Here is a 20,490-nt window from a genome sequence, read left to right as displayed (position 1 = left end):
TTTTTCTTCAAAAAGGGTAAAGTAGGCTAACACAAGTAAAGTCAGCTCCATTCCACAAATTAGCTTTTAGGTTTGTTCCTAGAATTCGAGAATACGATTCCAAGAATATGATTCAGCAGCAACACAGGTTTTTAATGTAAGCTTGGAGTGAAAAAACAGGAACAGTCAATTGTCAACAGAATATACCCATAAACAAATACATTTTATTACTCTTCTGCTGGCATTACTTCAATAGGCTGTTAAGAGAATTTCACAATCTTTAGTGTTACACTTCTACATAGTGTTACAAGTGTTTGTTAGGCTTTTTAGCGCTACACTGCTAAATTATTTTCAGCCATTTTGATAGAGGTTGAAAAATTACAGAGTTTGACAACTACTGAAGACAAAGCCTTTAACTTCAAAGTTAAAAAAGTTAAAAAAAACTTGTTAAAACAAAGTTAAAAAAACTTGTCTTCAAAGCTTCTAATTAAGTAATTAGAAGCTGTAACGAAATGACTCGTCTACCCAGATTTGTTGTCTGAACTGCATGACCTGCCTGCACTATTAGGTCAATGCTATCATAGAAATAAGATCTTTCGAGTCATGGGGTGGAAGCTTGTATGATCAGCACCCAGGAGTTATTAACAACATCATTTTAGAAAGCCAGAAGCCTGAAAAGAAGAATTGCTGTCAGAGCAATAACTGCCAGAGCAGACAGAAAATGGTAGAAATTAATGTAAGAAAAAGATTAAGATGACAAAAAGTGAAGTGAAAATAGCACAAAGCAGGAAAACCTTCACGAAGTAACTCAGATGTGTATTTTGTAACATTAGCTAACACCAAAACCAGCTGGGAATATGTTATGCTGACAATATAATATTTATTTCACTGCTCTATGTTGTGCTTACATTGCAATACAATTACATCTGCTTCACTTCACAAAAATATTGCAAGCTTGTCCTATCCAATATAAACTCCAAAACACAACCGAGAACTTTTGAAGTCTGTGTTGATCAATACTTTCAACGTATGTTGTTTAAAAATTTTTAAATGTTGCTTATTTAGTTCAGAATATGCTTATTATTTCTACATCTGTAAAAGGAAATGAATGTCTGTTTACAAACCTTTCCTTTTTGTAACTACAGCACAGACATCATGGGTCTCACAGCACTCCACATATAATCCTATGGCTACATTAACCATCCACATCTCCCATTAAGTGCAGAATCCCTGCTCCACCTTCCCACCGACTGCTCCGCTGCTTCACAGAACAATTCTTTCCAACTTCACTAACCCAAACACTAAAATACAGCAAGCAGGGTGTGACAAAGACAGCAACCAATGTTTACCTTTGCTCTTTGTGTTTAAAGGGGCATCATCAATTTCACTTTATTATAGAGGATACCTGATAAAATGTATTTTCATATTTCAGTTTGTGTATTTTTTTGTGTGTGTTTTTTTTTTTTGTTTGTTGGCATCTCATTTTCCATGTCTCCTTTATAAACTGGGTTCTTCAAGTTTCATCTGTAATCCAAGTTATTAATCATTTTTTATTTAAGCACCTAGAACTTAATCTAAATTATGCCAAAGTCATGGCTTCCCTTAAAGCCCACGGGTTCAAGAGGGAACAGCAACATGTCAGCAGTATAGGGTACCGTTCTTTTAGTGGGGAAGTGTTACTTCATATCTGCACAGCAAGTGCTGTACTCAACACTACTTCACCACCAAGGTCAGAGAGGACCAAGGAGACCGAACTCCTTGCCCCCATACTTATCTCCAGGTAGGAAGGAGCATGGCTCTAAAATCAGACAGAACTAGCTTAAGCAGGGCAGTACCCTTGTTATTCACTTAAAAGCCTGAAATTATCCACATTGCTAATTATTAGACATTGTAACAGCTCTTTATGAACATCATCTGTATAAGCTAATAAAGGATAGCTCTCTTCTCTTACTGAGGCTACGTTACAGGTAATAGATATTGCCTCCAATATGAGTCACAAATGTTACCTGTGATTACAAGGGTCTGGATTCTCACTGGAGATCACTGTTGAATTCCTACCTGCCACAAGGACAATTCATCCGAGGCAGAGTCCGACAAGACTGTCACGTGCTAAAAAGACTCATGATGTATTCCTCATTCACTGAGCATCTTATTTGAAGTACTTCTCTCCTCTAGAAGGATATGCCTTTGTTACCTCTGGGGATTGAGAACCAACTCTGGAGCACATTATCATTTTGTTAAGCTGCCCTTCATGTCCATGCAGCAAAAATTTAAATTTTGCCTTTGAGCTGCTGCAATTCCTGTGATTTCACCTTGCTCTCCTCTGAGCAGGATTTCCTGTTTCACTTCAACTTAGGCAACTCTATAATAGACAAAGTAGTAGACTAGCACAGAATGTTCCTTCCAATTCAATTTGCTTTCTTCTACAAATCTCTGCCTCTATTTGCTTTCCTTTTTTCTGGTGCCCTTCTCAAAAAAAAATAAAAATCTCTTGATCTTCCACACCTCACTTCAGAAGCAAAGGACTTAACATCACATTTCCTAATATCAAAGGAGAGTGAACAGAGACTAAAGCTGAATTTAAGGAGAAAAACATCTTTCTTCATACTGTTAAGATCATCTCTAAAAGCAGACGTCAAGGAGCTTTCCTCATTATTGCCACCAATGCAACCAAAAACCTCTTAATTTTGCAAAAGACCACTGCAACTATCCAGAAAAACAGACAGGATGACCTCACAACATTCTTCCCTAATATTTTTAGCAACACAAACCGCTTCATTTCTGAAACACAATGCAAATGCATACCCTTATCTGGGCAACTGAAAGGAAACATGCTTTAAGAGGCACTTCAAAAAACAAATTCCAAACTTCTTCAATAAATCATAGAATGGTTTGGGTTGGAAGAGACCTTAAAGATCCCCTAGTGCCAACCTCCCTGCCGTGGGCAAGGGCAATTCCCACTAGACCAGGTTGCTCAGAGTCCCATCCAACCTGGCCTTGAACACCTCCAGGGATGGGGCATCCACAGCTTCTCTGGGCAGCCTGTGCCAGTGCCTCACCACCATCTGAGTGAAGGATTTCTTCCTCATGTCCAGTCTAAAACTACCCTTGTTTAATTTAAATTCATTAACCCCTTGTCCTGTCAGCACACTCCCTGACAAGGAGTCCCTCCAAAGCTTTCCTGTAAGCCTCCTTTAGGTACTGGAAGGCCACTGTAAGGTCTCCCCAGAGCCTTCTCTTCTCCAGACTGACCATCCACAGCTCTCTCAGCCTGTCTTTATAGGAGAGGTGCTCCAGCCTTCTGATCATCCTCATGGCCCTCCTCTGGACCTGCTCTACCAGCCTTACATCCTTCTTATGCTGGGGGCCCCAGACCTGGATGCAGCACCCCAGGTGGGGCCTCACAAGAGCCGAGCTGAGGGGCACAATCTCCACCTCCACCTGCTGGCTATGCTGCTTTCGATGCCGCCCAGCATACAGCTGGCTGTGCTGCCTGATGAATATACAGCAGGGCCTCTCCTGACCCAGATGTGAAGAGAAACCTCATCGCCCATCCCTTCAAAGTTTTAAACCAGGCCACACCTAATGCCCAAGATGCATATTACTCCAGGTGGAGATCCTATCTCCCACGGCCACTTTACAACAAGTCCTAAAAAACTCATGTTGAAGCCAGAACATAGTAGTCTTCGAGAAAGGCTGTCAATCCCTGACATCTGCAAGGTGCCATCTGGAGCTCTATTTATACTGTGCTGAGATGTGCGTCAGGCACAGAAGCGGTTAGTTAATTAAAGCGCCTCCAACAGCCCCTGCCCTGTTAGCAGCCCTCACAGCTGCAGGCTGGTCAGCAAAGCAAGTCCCTTCCTCTCCGAGCGCAGGAAAGGAGCCGCAGTCCTGCACAGGAAGCAGGAAACGTGCCCGAGTCCCTACTTCCCAATTCACTGGAGAGGAGTTTCAGAACTCGGTAACTCAGAGTGTAAGAGCCATTCCTACTTTTATTTCTGCTCTCCAAGGACCCTCAGAGGTCCCCAGCGCCACCGAGGGTGGAAGAGCACGAGACCCGAAGCGACTGCAGCTGGGCAGGTAAGAACACACCACACCTCAAAGAGTAGCTTTAAAATTGAGTTGGCCCAAATAATGCAGCTTCTTTCAAGTTCAGACAGAACTCACACCAGGAACTGTAGGAAAAGAATAGTTTCAAGCACTTTTATGAGGCAAAATGTACATGATTAGACATTATGTCATGATTCTGTATGCATATAATTATAAAACTTCAGTTGTGAGGGGTTAGCGTCTATTTACATTACTCTTTTCACTGTATCTGTGCCAAAACACGATCCACATAAAGAATCAGGCAAAAGTTTTTCTCCTCCAACAGTTTAAAAAAAAATAAAAAAGTTTACTGGCTTTTGCAAAACGCCACATCTCTTATCTGTCAGAAAGTGAAATTTCTGTGCCTCGGTTAACAAGTTGGAAAACAAACCAAGGTTTTCTGACATTCTTATTGCTAGGAAACAGCCCACAGCTTGTAAAAGTGCTTTTTTTTTTTTTTTTTTTTAATTGATGAAAACAGTCTTTGCACAGCTGCCTGCAACTTTGTCTTTAGCAAAGTTAACTGCAGGTTTAGTCAGCTTTTTTTTTTTTTTTTTTTTTTTAATTGTAATTTTGCCAGACTACACATCTCCCTCCAATTATGGAGATTAATACTTTGCAAAGAATGGTGCTTTTGGGTATGTAGAGCTTCAGGTGGTTTTATTCAAGTTACTCACTGACTCCATACTGGTGGGGAGGTTTCCCTGTAACAAGCTATTTTAAAAATAATTAGCATGAAAATTATGCAGTGTTTGCAAACAATTCTGTAAGAAACAGCCAACAAAAAATTCCTTTACTTCTTACATCAAAATCAGACAAGTCAGCACCAATGCCTCTCCTCATTACCACTCTCCCTCTGGCTAACCAAGACCATGATCACAAACACTGATTAGAGCACGAGCAGCAGCGTCCCTTCTCCTCAGCCAGTCGTCCTTCTGCTCCTCTCCCTGCATCAGCTTTCAGTTGTGCAACTTTCCATAGATGCAGAAAACAGGATTACTTTGCTGTAGCAAGTTAGAAAGAATACTCCCATAGCCTTGGTAAACTCTTCAAACAATCAGCAACTTCCAAAACGTTTTCAAACTTTTTATTCCTCATATGGATAGTTATGAACATGCAGAGTTCATATCCTCCCTATGAACACATTTCAAAAAAAAACACATCTAGATTTTTGGCAAACCAGCTTACTGCTCTATTTGCATATTACATAATTACAAATCTTCTTCAGGTCTCCATTGGAATCAATCTGAAAGATAACATTAATGTATCAAAAAATGAGAAGAAGTGCAGGATGGGTATGAAGAATATTATTAAACAGTTTCTTGAAGTTAAATTTAACTTCAACTAGCCTCTTTACCTTTCTTGGCTTAATCTTTGGCAGTTTAAAACGACTAACAAAGTGCATCAATAATTCCTTCCGTGGAATATCACCAACTTACGAAATAGATAACCTCTGACAAAAAAGTACACAGACAACAAAACCAACCCACAACTCTTTATATATGACAACCACACCCCCACCTTTTTAAACCCTGGTCATGTTGTTGACAGACCATTAATGTGAAATTGCTTTGTTGTATCATATGCCTATAAATTGAAAAAAAAAAAAAGTGTATTTTATCTCTGAGTCTTCCACATAAGTAAAGAAAAATTTACACACTCCACCCCCTCTTTCTGCTCAGACTGAGATCTGAGAAGTTTTGTGATATTTTAGTGTTTTTTTTTTTTGTGTAAAGAAGTGTTCATTGGGTTTACATCAAGTCTCTTCCAATTAGTACATAACACAAGTATCTGGACAGAATATTTTTAATTACAATAGACAAATCATCTCGAGTTTACTAGTAAAATACTTGCAATATAACAATGACATAAGCATAATATACTGTAAAAGAGCTGCTAGTCCAGTTACACAATATATTCTTACATAACCACCTTCATTTCATCTGAATTTAATAGAAATACACACACTGGAAGATGGAAGGAAAACTGGAACAATACAAGCACCATTTTATCAGTGTAAACTGCCTAACCTAAGCACAACTACACTAAGTAAGAAACAAATATCCATACTTTTGACGTACCATCACAGCTAGTAGGCAGCAATGAACCCAAAATAAAATTTGAGATAAAACACTGACATTTATAATCCCTGCAATATCAGGGAAACACTGCCATTCAAAAAGGAAAAAGAATAAAAATTGCTGCAGCCATTTCTGCAACATATGCAATAGACAAGAGCATATTTTACAGAATGGAGCACAAACATATTCAGCCATATAAAAAGTGGAGATAAGTTACAAGATAAGATCAGTTACGAAACAGAATGTGAACACAAAATTTGGGAATTTAGAAGCAGCTATCTCAAATGTTCATGGAAATCAGGTCTCAGCAAAGTGCCATCCTGAACAGATTTCATATTGCAGCTTTGCTAAGAGAGGCCTGATCTGTGAATTCGTGATGGAAGCCAAACTTGCCCTTTAATTACTTCTCCAGCGCCACTTTCTACCTCAAAAATACACATTGCTTTCAATCTGTTCAAACTGAAAACACCATGCTGGCCTTTCAAACACATCTTTAAGAGTAGTAATGAAGATTGCTGTACTGTGTTTCTATCATATAGACACTAGTTCCAACTCATCTGTCCAAATAAAAAACGGGCAATTCAAATAATGAACACACTACTCCCACACACACTGCCAAAGCTTTCCCAGTCTCCAGGAAAAAAAAAAAAAAAAAAAAGCAGAAAGTGTTTCAAAAATAATCCTCAGCAGGTAAGAAAAGCTATTCATAGCAAGAAAAGTTCTGAAGTCAGAGTGGCATAACACAGCAAGACATCTGGACCCCACCTAGCCAACAAAGCAGCTTTACATTTTATTTTCAATCAACAGGTAATCAATACATATTGGAGAAAAATTCATGTAACACTTCAAGTCACAGAAAGCAGGCTACCACTTCTTACAACAGCTGATTTTCTAGGTACACCAGCTACTAGAGACTTACATACAGCATCCTGTAATCATTTTACCTTGATGTGATAAAGGCAGCAGGCCCAGCTGCAAAATCTCTTCCCAGAAGAAACTGTCAGCATCCTGGATGCACATAAAAAAAGCTCCACTAGCAACTGTCATTGCTTGAGCTCAGAACCCTGCTGGGGCAACACAAACCCCAACTGCAATCCCCAACAACAAAAAGGAAAATACACACCTGGAGATGGACAGAAGACAAGCGAGAGTTCTCCCGATACCCCAGGGGCTTCTCCTAAACAGCCAAAAGCAACCAGCCCCACCTGAATCTCTGAGCAAAAGTTTTTATATCAATAAATTTGTTTTGATATTTCTGTCAACAACTGCCAACAATTTAATTTAGATAGTAACAATCCAGATATGTTGAAATCCCATTATCTTCAGGAAACATCAAAATACATCCACTGCCAACCCTGCTTACAAAGGGAAACAGCTGATACAGAGCTAGTGTCTTCCAACTGAGCTAAAAACTGAACTAAAAGCACATCTGCGATATGAGTTAGCCCATAGACAAGTGACTTTCGCAATAACCACAGAATCCCTCACTAGTTCCCAGAACAAGTTACTGTTAGTGATTTCTCTATCGCCATCAATTGCACCGCAAGCTTTTATGACACAGAGTTCATAAAAACTTGTACACGGAAATTATTACTCTGAAAAATTGGCTACAAAACGCACGCATGACCTCTAGCAACTAGCTTAGTAATTTAGATGTTTTGGTGTTTATTTTTTTTGCCTGCTTGGTATCAGTGCATTCAACCAGGCCTTGCAGTATCATGCAACATTATGTAAGCTTGCATCTTGTAATCAAGCTTTGCTTCTTCACAGATTACTACTTCTAAGGACCCCACTAACCACTAATGCTCTGGTGCAAAGTTGGTAGGGTATTAGATTTTTTTTTCCTCCCCCTTTTTGGAAACTCCTCGTGTAATATCGTAGAGCTGCAGACCAACATCAGGAGCATAACTGTTCTCGGGCATGCACATGCAGAAGTAGAGGCACGGCAGCCTGGACACTGTCCAAATGACTCTGGAGCAGCTCATGAGACAGCCGGGTATGCAAGCTATAGTTTTCAGAGTACCCACCTCACACAAAATGAACCCCCTGGTTCATTTTACCTTAGTACGTGAGCAAACCCAAACTTTGCAATACAAACCTCAAGATCCTCACAGAGCAGAGCCAGCCGTCCACTAAAATTATTACTTTAAAAACAAATGCTTAAGACCACGCTGATAACACCCAACCCCACGGGGTAACGTAAGGAGAACTCTCCAATGATCCTGCTCTGTCACTCATATCAAAAGGAGCAGAAGGACACACACCATTCCTATCCTCTCACATAAACCTACCTCCAGTTTAACCAGAATAACTGAAATTCTAAGAAACTTGCAAATAGCTTAGAAACCATGCTTTTCGCTTCAAGTTTTGCAAAGCTATGCATAACCTCAGCGATGTTTGGAGTACATGCAGGGACAAACCATGCTTTAAACAGACACCACAAAAGACCTCAAAATAACCGTTGCCCTCTCCTCCAGTAGGCGCAAATCTGCTTCGTGCACTTCTAATTATAAATATGGTAACATGACATGGGGAGAGAGCCAGCCCCTTGAGGAAGATCTCAGACACTACTAACCCAAATCTGCGCCGAGCAAAAGGCCAGACCAACAGATTACAGCACAACATATAGTGGGGTTGGTTGGTTTTTGTTTTTTTTTTTTAAACCTACAAGGCGTACAGCTATTTATACAAAGTGTAGAATGATAACACACCTCCAAAGTGCAGTTACGTCTATCTTACACTAATCCATTATCCCAAAGGTTCCTGCTTCTATTTCTGGCTCTATAACTGGCCCTCCTGAAGTCCCTTTCTCCATGCCCTCGGGTAAATTCTCCTCACTATTCCCAATAAAATAAAACCATCTGGACCTTTAGATGGTGTTTAGTGTAAGTACAAATGTATCCTCTGCATGCTTTCTTTTATACTAAATACAATGACTTATACAACCAATTTCTTTCTTGTTAGTGTTTGCTCTTTGGCACTAAAGTTTATGAGAAAGCATTAACCAATGGCAAAAACCCTTCTTGATGTGCTTCATCTTCTGAAAACATCCTAAAGTACTAGGTATTAATTTATTTTAGGTTCACAGCTTGGATGTATCACGGGAGTGCACAAGCTTGCTTAATTGTTACCAGGTGTTTCTAGTATCTAGTACTCCTCATAACACTGCCCAGCTACACAAACTCTTAAGATTCATCTTCTACCTTTGTGATTTCTCCAACACACATGGGGTATCCTACTGCACAATCAACCGACTGATTTCGGAGGCGTAGCTCTTCCAGAAAGCCTGCCACGCCAACCACCTCCTCCCAATATTAGGCAGGGGTGGGAAAGCCACCCAACCTCCCAAAACGAAACACAGGCAAAACTTCCAATGCGAGGGCACCGCTTGGTTACTCCAGGCACGAAACAGACGGCAGAGTAAAAACAACCAGGGCTAACAGAGGGCTAAACTAACACGCCAAGGTTACTGCTCAGCACCTCGGTTTGTTTTCCTTTAACCTCTAGATAAGGTAAGACAGACGGCGACGCCAGGCTCTGCCCCCCCGGCACCCAGGTGAGCAGCTGCACCCCCGGCACAACTCTGGGGTCACAACCAGGGGACGGCTGGCCCCCAGGGGAGCAGACAGCAGCCAAGGGGCGAGCCGGCAGCCGGTCAGCCCTCACCAGCACTAACCCTGCCTGCCTGCTCGGGAGGCACAGGCCGGCTGAGTCATCCCTCGGACCAACTTCGCTGCCAGGGCTCCTCCGCCCAGCCGCGGGCAGGGAGCGCCCCAACCCACCCGGGGGTGCCCGTCCCCCCCCCCACTACCCCCACCACCACCACCACCGCACCCCCCCCGCAGCGCCACTCACCCCGGGGGCCGGCGGCGGCAGCCCCCGCGCACGGTGCGGCAGGGAGGGAGGGAGGGAGGGAGGCAGGGAGGCAGCGGCGCCCCCCGCCCCGGGCGCTGGAGGCAGGCGGGGAGCGGGCGGTGCGGGGCCGGGGGAGCCGGGGCGCAGCCGCCGCCGCCGCTGTTTGTTATTGTCGGCAGCCGCTTCCGGAGCCGGGGGACGCCGGGAGGGGGCGGCCCCGGGCAGGGAGGAACCGGGCGGCGGAAGCGGCGGGGCCGTGCGGGGCTGGGCTGCGCCGCGGCGGCCACCGCCAGGCTCATTGCAGCCCCCACCGAGCTTAGAAAGGCGCCGTCTGCCCGCCCCAGGTCCCCTTGCCGCCTCCCCAAGTTGTCTCATGACATTATTATTATTATTATTATTTTTTTTTTGGTACGAAGCAGCCCCTGAGCTTCCTCGGGGGCTGGTCTCTCGCTCCTGAGCTGAGAAAGCGAAAATAAACTTTGCACGCCTCGCTTTCGGGTTTCCCTTTTGTTTTTGGTTTCTCCGGTGGTGTGGTCACCCACAAAAGAGCGAGGCAGAGGGCGGCGTGAGGGGGCTTCGGCCTCGGCTGCCTGCCCGGGGTTGAGGGCATCCTCACAAGAAGCAAGGCTCCCTTGCATCATACCTTCTCCATATCATGTTATTTGTGTTATATTTTCTGCGTATTGCTGGGTCATGTCTTCTGTGCTGCACCACCGTGACCTCTCCTGTAACATGTACCATAGGCAGCAGGTCAGAGAACAGACAATATTCAAAGCACGATGCCCCGGTCAGAATAGGAAGCAAGCACATAGGAGGAGGAATGCAAAGCAAGAGCACAGGCATCTCATTTTCAGCCTGCAGGACAGATGCATTTAATAAAATAACTAGGGGCACTATATAGCGTGTTTTCTTCCCTTCACCTGAGGTTTCCTCTTAGGCCTGTTTAAATCTTACATGCACGGCCCTTCACCCAATTCTATTTTTTCTTTAGTTCATCAGCCAGAAAACACACTTTCTTACAAGCTAGACCAGGCTTATGGTTCTCACAGTAAACTCTGAAGTAGTTACTTCTGTCAGGTTGAAGAGCTTGGTGCCTGCTTGTCATGTTAAGTAACATTGAACAGCCACAGCTTGTGCAGACAGGTATTTGTTCCTGGAAAACACCACTGCTATGGGATTTTGCAAGTAAATAAGGCCTTGCTACCCCCAGTTGCCACCTTGTGGCACCTGATACCCAGTGCTTTCTGACTCCTGTAGCTTGCTGGGATACGTGGCCTAGTTACCCACATTGTGGAAGACAACTCTGGCACTCCGGAGTACAACCGTGACTGGAGCGGAGAAGGCATTGCTACTGAAATGAGCACACGTGATTTTATGGGAAATATGATCGGGGCAATTGAGCAATTCAGGGCAGCTTTGGGTAATTGAACTGTGATTACATCAGTCAAGTGTTCTACAGAAGTTAACTTTATCTCCAAAAATGGTCTTTTCCTTCATAAATTAATTGAATGCGATGAAGGATTGATCTTCTGTACTGTGAAGGGAACGACATCCAGCTAGAACTTAATAAGTGCTATATACACTCTGAACAGGGAGGTAAGCCAAAGTTAAAAAAAAAAAAAAAAAAAAAAACAACATTGAGGTTTAGTAAGCCTGAAGCACCAGAGAGCCTCATTGAACTTGTCTGGCCAAGTATCTTGAGGAGATACCACTGGGAGTTACCTATTGCAGTTTGAGGGTCAATGAGAGAAGCAACAGCAGATACTCAGACACTGAAGTGGCGGTGCCAACAGGCTTGGTAGTTTCCTAACAAAGAACCTCTGCCATTCAGGCTTTCCGCAATTGCATAAAGGCTCTAGGCACTGAAGAAGGGCTGTACAGTCTTTGCCAGCACGTGCAGGACACCTTGATTTCAGGGGCAGCTCAGGAAGGACTGAAGCAGGAACAGGAGTAAGCAAAGCACTGCTAGCAGAGCAGGTTGGTCTGGCTTGATCTTGTAACATTTCATTATGTTGCTTCCTCTCAAAGTGATCCAGAGCCACTTCATGCCAAGCAACTAATTACAGTGTGTGTGTGTGTTTTTTTTTTTTTTTTCACGAACCTGTCTGAACAAAAACAAGCAAAAGTTTAACATAATATCTAGCACATCTGCCCTGAAAAGCTGTATTTTATGAAGACTATTTTGCTCCAGGACATATATATAAAAGGCTTTAATTTGGGGTTGCTGATAATTCTTCACATTTCCAAAGCGCTGTATTTAAGTTATTATTCTTTCAACTTATTGTTCAGGATTCACCGGTACATTGTTTTCACATTCTGTAAAACAGCCAACGAGGTTGAAGGAGTTTTTCACTGTGTGCTTTTAATTTTGGGAGCTAAATTTGGCGTACCAAGGAACATGTCTCTTAAGTTGTATGTTCATGCAGCTGTAGCTGGGGACCAAAAAGAAAGCGGTGCTCTGCGAGGGCAGGCAAGCTGGCAGCTGAGGCTGGTGGCGAGGTTGGCAGGGGCACTGTCTGTGAATAAATAGTGCAGTCCCACTGTAACAGAAAGAGGTCTGGTGACAAAAACCTGGTTCAGCCACCAGGTCAATGGCAGGGAGGCAAATCCGTGGTGACAAGGCAGGCCTGGGGTGGAGCCAGCACAGCGCATCAGGATCCGCGGGGCCACAGCTGCAGTGCAGCTCGAGAAAAGGCCGAGGCCAAGGGCTGAAATGTAAATGCAGCTCCAGAGCAGAGGGGAGCAGACCCCAGGGGCCACCCACACAGCCTGACCAGGTCCCCACGGCCACACCATGACACAAGGGGCCTCAAGCAGGACAGCCAGGCCCCTTGGAAGGGCTTGCACAGCCTGTTTGTGCTTTGAGGGCCGTGACAGCTGCCATAAGTGGGTGTAGACCTATGTACGAAGTTGAAACACAGTGTAGATACAAAAAAAAAAAAAAAAAAGGTAGTCCGTTTTACCTTAGCTGTTGCAGACAACATTAGCCTTTTTAGCCCATTTAGCCTTCTGCAACGTCTGTTTAAGTACACACTTTGTAATAGATTGTGTATATTAAACTATGTGCTGAAAATGTGATTTATACTTAAAAATTCCAGTTGCAAGCCAAAGCTATAGATAGAAAAAAAATGAAGAGAGGTTGGTTAGCTACTTACTACAAACTATAGGGGTTGTAATTTCACAAAGTCAAGAATGCTTTTTGAGTGAAAATGCTTTAGAGAAATATATATATATACTGATGTAATTTAATTCCAAAAGAAAACTAGGAGACATGACTGAGTCTGAGTACTCCCAAAACAAATGAGACAAGACTGTGAAAACTGTTTGATTAACAGTGTTTTAAGAAAAACATCCAGTGTTAATCTAAACTTTCTGTGATTACAGTGGTTAATTAGCATCATATTGTTACCTCAGATGGGCAGTTTAACTGTCAGCCATTTAATTTCTTACATATTTCTCTTCTAGAGATGTTTGTTCACACATGATTCCTTAGCACCTCTGAATTTTCTCCATAACACCAAATAAGCTAACTCCTCGAGTTCTGCTCCTAAGTGTTTATTCCCATAGTGTATCCCTAACACTTCTGTCAGGCATATGCTTTGAACTGGTAGCACTAGGTCAGTATCAAATGGGGAAGTAGCATATCAATCTTTCTGTAACTTTTTCATCTGCAGTTGTAACCTGCCTTGCCAGTAATAGACCAATACTGTTTGGTATTTATTCAGTTCCAAATGTACTTGAAAAACCACATCTTCCTGTTTTCTTTAGCTCTACTTGCCCATAACTGTCCCTGTGTACTTCTGCTTCCCTTACACTTGATATCTTTATAAACTTCCCTTCAATTTTGTCTTTTTGGGGGGCTAGGGGGATGGGGTGGATAATGGAGATAGCTGCTTTTCCTTCCCTGCTGAGCCAGGCTGACGTTTTATACCTAAGTTCCTCGTCTCTCCATTCACACTCATTGAGTCCTTGTGGCATCTTTTATTAGAGAAATCTTGAACAAGTATTTGTTTTCAGTTTAAGTTTTCCTGCAACAAAATAAGTTAATCACTTTTTCAAATAGTGAGGGTTTTTAAAGCACAAAGTGTATTTCTGCTCTGAACTGGAGTGTACAAAGTAAATACCAGCCTCCTACAACACAAGTTCTCCTCTACATTAGGCAGAGAGGCTTCAAGAACTTTGATTATCCCTTAATGGAGCCTGGCGCTCCGGAGCAAACACCAAATACCGTCCCATCTCTTGCTTCTTTCCAGAGCACAGACTGGTCCATAAGCTCTCAGTAATTTGTTTTTGAATGGTCAATGACTCAGGAGCAGCTGATGCCATTTTTGAAAGCACACCACTCCCTCTGACCCTTTTATGGATCATTCCTAACCAGTGATTTTAACACCACGTGACTCTTCCCAATATATTTCTGTAATTCTGACTACACAGGTTCTGAATTCATAAGTGAGTAACTTGATTTTTTTGTATTCATTGCCTGAGCTCTGAGCAGGAAGCTAATTATTTAGCATCAATTTAACATTTAGGTCATGCGATCAGGTAGGTTTTGGTCCTGGGCAGAAACATGCAAATGACATTTAAACCTCAGATAAAATAGTCAGAATGGACATACCTTCAGAAGTGGTTAAGAGCAGGAGCTTTGAAAGGAACACAGGCCACCTGAATAATCATATAAAAATCCTCTTTGCTCATGTTGATTTAGAGACCTCGTTTGTACGTAATGTAACAACCAGACCTTCCTGCACCACCTCCTCTCCACAACACGTGGAGGATACTGAACACAAGGCCAAACAAGTAAGGCATTAAAGACTACACAGAGCAACAGTAATAATAATTACAATTATATAAAGGCATTGCTATATTAGTATTTCTATTTCATGTTACTGGAAATAGAATTTACTTTTTAATGTGTAACAGCTTGTTGTTTATTTTGTGTTTTTTTTTTTTTTTTTTTTTTTTTTTTAAAGCACTTAAGTCACATTCACATATACAATGATAGTTTTAAATGTTAAACCTAATTCCCACAGACAAGAAAATTAATTATATAAGCAGATATTTGGGTTCAAGAAGTTATCCCAGGAATTCAGTTTGGCCTAAGTTGCTAGAAAGCTGTGGAGACATCTCTTCATTCTAGAGTTATGGCATGGGATACACTGTTCCCATTTGCAAAACATCATTCTAAATACCTGATAGTCTTTCTGTTCACAGATCACATCCTCTCATGACTTGCATCAGTCCCTGTCCTGAATCAGTGACCATAAAGAAATAATTCACAAACCAAGGGGTGCAGGCTTACCTGTGAGGTAAGGCTCCTTTCAGCCCCAGCAGTGAACTTTGTATCTCACTATAACCCTGGCACAGTACACAAAGCCATGTTCAAATGGCATTATTCATGAAAAAGGGATTTGGGATGTACCCAGCTGAAAACCCAGGCCACAAGCTAACCAACCTCCCAGCACCCAGCCTGGAGATGCCCTTCAGCAGGCACTGCCCTGAGATAGCCTCATATGCTTCTAGATCATGTCCACTCCTATGTTTAGATTTTAATGGGCACTCTATTTTTTAAAGGCAAGAAAAAGTATGATTACATATAATCTAAGTCAGTAACTTGGGCATTTTTTTGTTTGTTTTCTTTTGCTGTTGTTAAAAAGCACTGCTTGGATTTTATATTAGCGTATAACTTCCCCCCACCCACAAGCTTTCTATTTACACAAACTGGAAATTCAAAGTGCAGAAACTCTTCATTTGATATAATTTATTATTTATATTTAAATAGATTATTAAGATCCTCAAACCAAATTTATAAAACCCACTTTGTGCTTAAATGAAGATGTTATGAAGAGAAAATATCACCTATTAACATATTGAATTATTTTTTCCTCCTTTGGTCTGGTAGCATTCAGTGCTTTTTGTTTCATTTTTATTCATTTTTATTCCTGAATGGAATGGAAACAAAACCATCATTTTCTTCTAGCTCCCAGATTCTTAATGCAAAGAATTAGTCATTGACCTCAATTAACTGAATAAACTGAAGTGGTGATTCTTCGTATCACCAGAAGAGGCTATACCTAAGTACCATCCCTAAGCACCTAGTTAAAGTATTTTTAAAAGATACTGTAGGAGTAGACTAATTTAAGCTAGATTTTAAATCATTTTCAAAAAATAAAAAAATAAAAATCTGACTTCTTAGTGTACTTGCATTCATTACTCATTCTTAGAAGCTTTTTTATATTCATTGATGAGATAAGCCGTGGGTGCTGGCAAAATCCTCTTTCAGGGCTTTGCAGCTTTGGAATTTGCTCTGCATTTGAGCTTTGCAATACAGCAACTCTGAAGTCTGCTGGTTTCATTGCATCATTTATGTTCCCTATGCATTTTAAAAACATGTATAGATTGTTGAAGCAGTGCAGAGAGGGAATTATTTAAAGAGATAGAGATTGTGGAAGGCTGTTTTGCAGTTAAAAATTCTCAAATATCATAAAATGAATATTTTTCTAGAATGTATTTCTAAAATGATTGAATTTAGTATATTTATGCAGCAATGCATGAAGGACACCAAAATGGAGATTAACGGGTAAAAATCTCTACTAAGAACAAATTAATGTTTTCTGCTGAAATAAGAAAATTAGCGATAATGCAGATCACTATCTGCATAATCATTTGGGCACAGGAAAGTAAGAAAATTATGTCAAAACTGTAATCTCACCACCATCAAATTCTGAATAGGATTCTTTTCTTGAAGATTGGTTCGGGATCTGTGTTTCATTTTTAATTATTATTTTTTCAGAATATATACAAAATTAGGTATATAAGAATTTTTCTGTGTTCATGATTTAACTGTGAAGAAATGAGCTTCAGTGAGTCTATTGTTTCCTCTAATATATAGCCTGAGTCAATGAAGTTTTACCGTTTTGGATCCATTTTCCTGGATTCTGAGCAGTATTAACATTATTCTTAATCCTTTTAGCTGTTTTAACTGAATTAAACTGTTGACATCATGATGAAAATGTGTTCTTTAGGTGTCACATCAAACTATAGATTTTAACTAGTTTTATCCATTTGCAACTTTCAAAAATTGCCTTGACCTTAGAACTCCGCATTTTAGTCTTCTGAAGTTTCCCTGCTTTTCACATTTTTATTGTATTAACTTTAATGGACCACAGTGCAGAACTCCAAATTACCTGGATTTACTCACTCAAATTATTAATCCCTAGCCAGGTTCTAGTAAATTCCTTGATTAGCACTAGACAATTTTTATGTCATTAACATTTTCAGCAGCTTGTTATGGGCTTAGTGTTAGTTCTAGGATTCGGGGAACAGAAGAGTGATTGACCCATGCCTTGACAGGCTATGGACTTCAGATTTCCAGTTTTGCTCATTACCTTTCCCATTGGAAGACTAGGCAAAAGGAATTGCCAAGTTTATCTATGTCCCCTTACCTGACCAAAGTACACCCATTCTGAATGAGACAAACTATTGGTGGTCACTAAACAGCCACACATTCTACTTGATGAATAATGTAGGTTTATCTGCAAGAGGAATTGTTTTATTTCTGGCTGGTTTAAAAAAAAGGTAATTTTAGAAAGACAGAGGTAGATAAACTGTCATAATTTTGTTCATTTACTATTTCTCCAAGTAGTAACTCCACTTTTCAGTTTACTTAGTTCATAGGAGCACAGAAGCCCAATCTTTTCCAAATGCTTCTTATAGTCTGAGTGTGCTTACGATTGATTTTGCATCAGGCTCTCCAGAGGCATATAGAAATTCAAGCATTTCCTGTGGTTATCTTCAATTCAGAAATACTCCAGACAACCATCTCAAAAAGCCATTGCTTCTCACACCCTCCTAAGTTCATTGTCCCTTTTAATATTTTGTGAGGTACATTCTAGCGCGTGCCAGGATGTCTTGTGATTTTGCTGCAGACAGCTCGTCCCACAACTCGCACACAGTGCCAATGCTCTGTATTGGATTTCAGGCCGCAGATGTGGAGCAGAACTTGCATGAAATGTGCGTCTTTCATTAGTGATAGCACAGCCGAAGCATCACCTGCCCAGCCGTGGCTGCAAAACTGCTTTGTGAACTCGGGAAATTCACAACTGGCTACCCCAGCCTGAGTTCTGTGTCGCTGCAGCTATGCCACCAGTAGTGCTGTGACCCATTGAGGGCTAGCAGAGTCAAACCTTTCCCTGTAGGCTTTACGGTCACTCTTTTCTCTAATGGCAGGATTACATTTCTTAAACTGTGCAATAGAAATCATCTCAAGTTGCAGATATAGATCGACTAGAGAATTGCATAGGTGTACTCTGAAAAAAAAAACCAACAAACTAACAAACTAACAAACAAAAAACAAATCCACAAGCCAAACCAAAAAAAAAAAAAAAAAAAAAAAAACCCAAACACACACACACACACAAAAACAACAAAAAACAAACAAACAAAAAAAACCACACATCTGTTTACACAGCAAGTAGCAATGAAATAGAGGCAATTAAAGAAAATATAGAATATTTATATATATATAAAATATTCTATATTTTATATTCTATATATCTATATATCATATAAATTTAATATATATTAATATATAGTATATATTATATAGAATATTTTATATATTATATGTATATAAATATGTATATATATTATATAAATATATATGTCTTGCAGATACAAGCAGTAGCTCAGCGGTGTGCTTAATATTGTCATTGAAAAGGAAGAAAGGTTAAGAAGGAGAAAAATGAGGAGCAAGTGAGAGCAAGCCAGACCCAAAAGTGGAATTAGACATAGAAACATTGCACTCTTCAGTGCCTGCTGACCAGAGCAAACTCTGAAAGAACCCTGGAAGATTATTTTGTGATTTCAGTTCAGCTGTGTTTATGAAGGTCTCTGGAGTCCTTCTGTAAGATGGCTTCCACAGATTTTGATTAATCTTTTTAACCATCCTGCTTTGGCAATTTGTCCCTAAAGACAATTTTTTTTTTTTTTTTTTTTTTAATTACTCTGAAGCAGTTGGTATTTTCAATAGAACCGAATGGATCTCACTTCTCCAACAGATGCACCAGAGATCTGAAATCAAGGTCTGGGCTGTGGGACTAAGGCCAAAGATTCTTGGCATATCTGTGATGTTACCAAAGAGAAGTATTGTGTTTCCTCTCAAGCCCAAACGAGCAATTAATTTACATACTAGTACTGTCTTTTTCTAACCACGTCTGTGTATCTAGGCTCTTTCTGTTCAGGCTCATGGCTATTGAAGCCAATATGCAACAGGGGTATTTGTCTGCGTAGGGGACAGTAACAGCCTTATCCCTGCATGAAGGTTGTCTTAGAAAGCACTGCTTCTCTATCATTTCCCCACAAAAGCTCTGTAGGATGTTATGCATAGCCAGCAACAGTATGAAATGTAATAGCCTTTCACTTGCTTTTGTTGTTGGGGTTTAATTCATTTTCTCCTACTCCTCCTGTCTTGCCTGTCCTGAGAGCCAGAGGGAGTAGCCTCTCAGCTGAGCCATTGTCTTTCTTCCCCATCCAGGGGCAAAGAAGAGCACAGAAATTTTTTCCCTACTATAGTCAGAAACAGGAGCTATCAATCCAAACAGGGCTCCATAAGTTTTTACTAGCTTTTAAGAGAAGACGACAGAGTACTTCTGCTGGTGTATTTATTTAATAGAATAAGCATTTTTTCTTCTCTCAAAGATCTTATGCATTACACCACATAGTTGAATACAGTCTAGAATTACCTATTTCATGGATGCTGTGGTTTATTGCTGGCAACACTATATTGCAGTTCTGAGAAAGCAACGCTAGAGGACATTGTTAGTCTTTACACGTTGATTCTGCCTGAAAGCAAGCAGAGCTCTCAGAGCTGAGTTACTGTTTTTCTCTTTAAACGTATATAATGAGGGGTATGTTTAGGAACCAAACCCGCTCGTGATGCATGGTTTCATAAGTTTTCACGCTTCATATTTTCTTAATCTTTTTTTTTTTTTTTTTTTTTTTTTAATCAAATGAGTAGAGCATCAGTCCCAGAACAGACAAGTGAATATATGCATTAAAACCAACACAGTGGTCTAATAACCTGCATGTCTGCATGTCAGTCCTACACGATTTATTTCTTTCTCTCTATTTGCTTCTTAATTATTTTCCAAATATCTAATTTAGCAAGCCTGAATGTGAATTTTAATATTTTTCATTAAAGACTTATATTAGGAATTACTGTTGAGCTGCCTCTGGCACGTAGAATGCTTGCTAAGGTTAGGCAGTGATTCAGAAAGGAATTTAATATTTGTTCTGTTTCTTTTATAGTCTGATGAGTACAAAGTTGTCTGAATGTCATTTACTCTATGCAAAAAGGCATGTCCTTGAATGTTTCTAATATTCTAGCAAAGAGCAGGTCCAATATAGCACAATATCAAAAGTTCAAGTACCAATACTTCGATACTTTACTAGACACACAGAGACTTCATTTCACAAAGGACTGAAGTTG

The 20,490-nt window shown here is 40.7% G+C and overlaps 1 protein-coding gene across 4 annotated transcripts in view; it reads right to left on the bottom strand.

Moving 5' to 3' along the window:
• RB1CC1 (RB1 inducible coiled-coil 1) overlaps nt 1–20,490 on the bottom strand; it is a 117,266-nt gene that overhangs the window by 64,018 nt on the left and 32,758 nt on the right. Inside the window, exon 1 of one of the 4 annotated variants that reach the window (XM_032180792.1) lies at nt 10,005–10,166. The exons of the other annotated variants lie outside the window; for them this stretch is intronic. The gene's annotated coding sequence lies outside the window, so the exon portion shown is untranslated. Of the gene's footprint in view, nt 1–10,004; nt 10,167–20,490 lie in introns of those variants that run through there. 4 annotated transcript variants of the gene reach the window in all.

Source organism: Aythya fuligula, chromosome 2, assembly GCF_009819795.1.
Source record: "Aythya fuligula isolate bAytFul2 chromosome 2, bAytFul2.pri, whole genome shotgun sequence".
NCBI classification, from domain to species: domain Eukaryota; kingdom Metazoa; phylum Chordata; class Aves; order Anseriformes; family Anatidae; genus Aythya; species Aythya fuligula.
The sequence above is the reverse complement of the archived record's forward strand: the minus strand, read 5'-3'. Positions and strand labels throughout refer to the sequence as shown.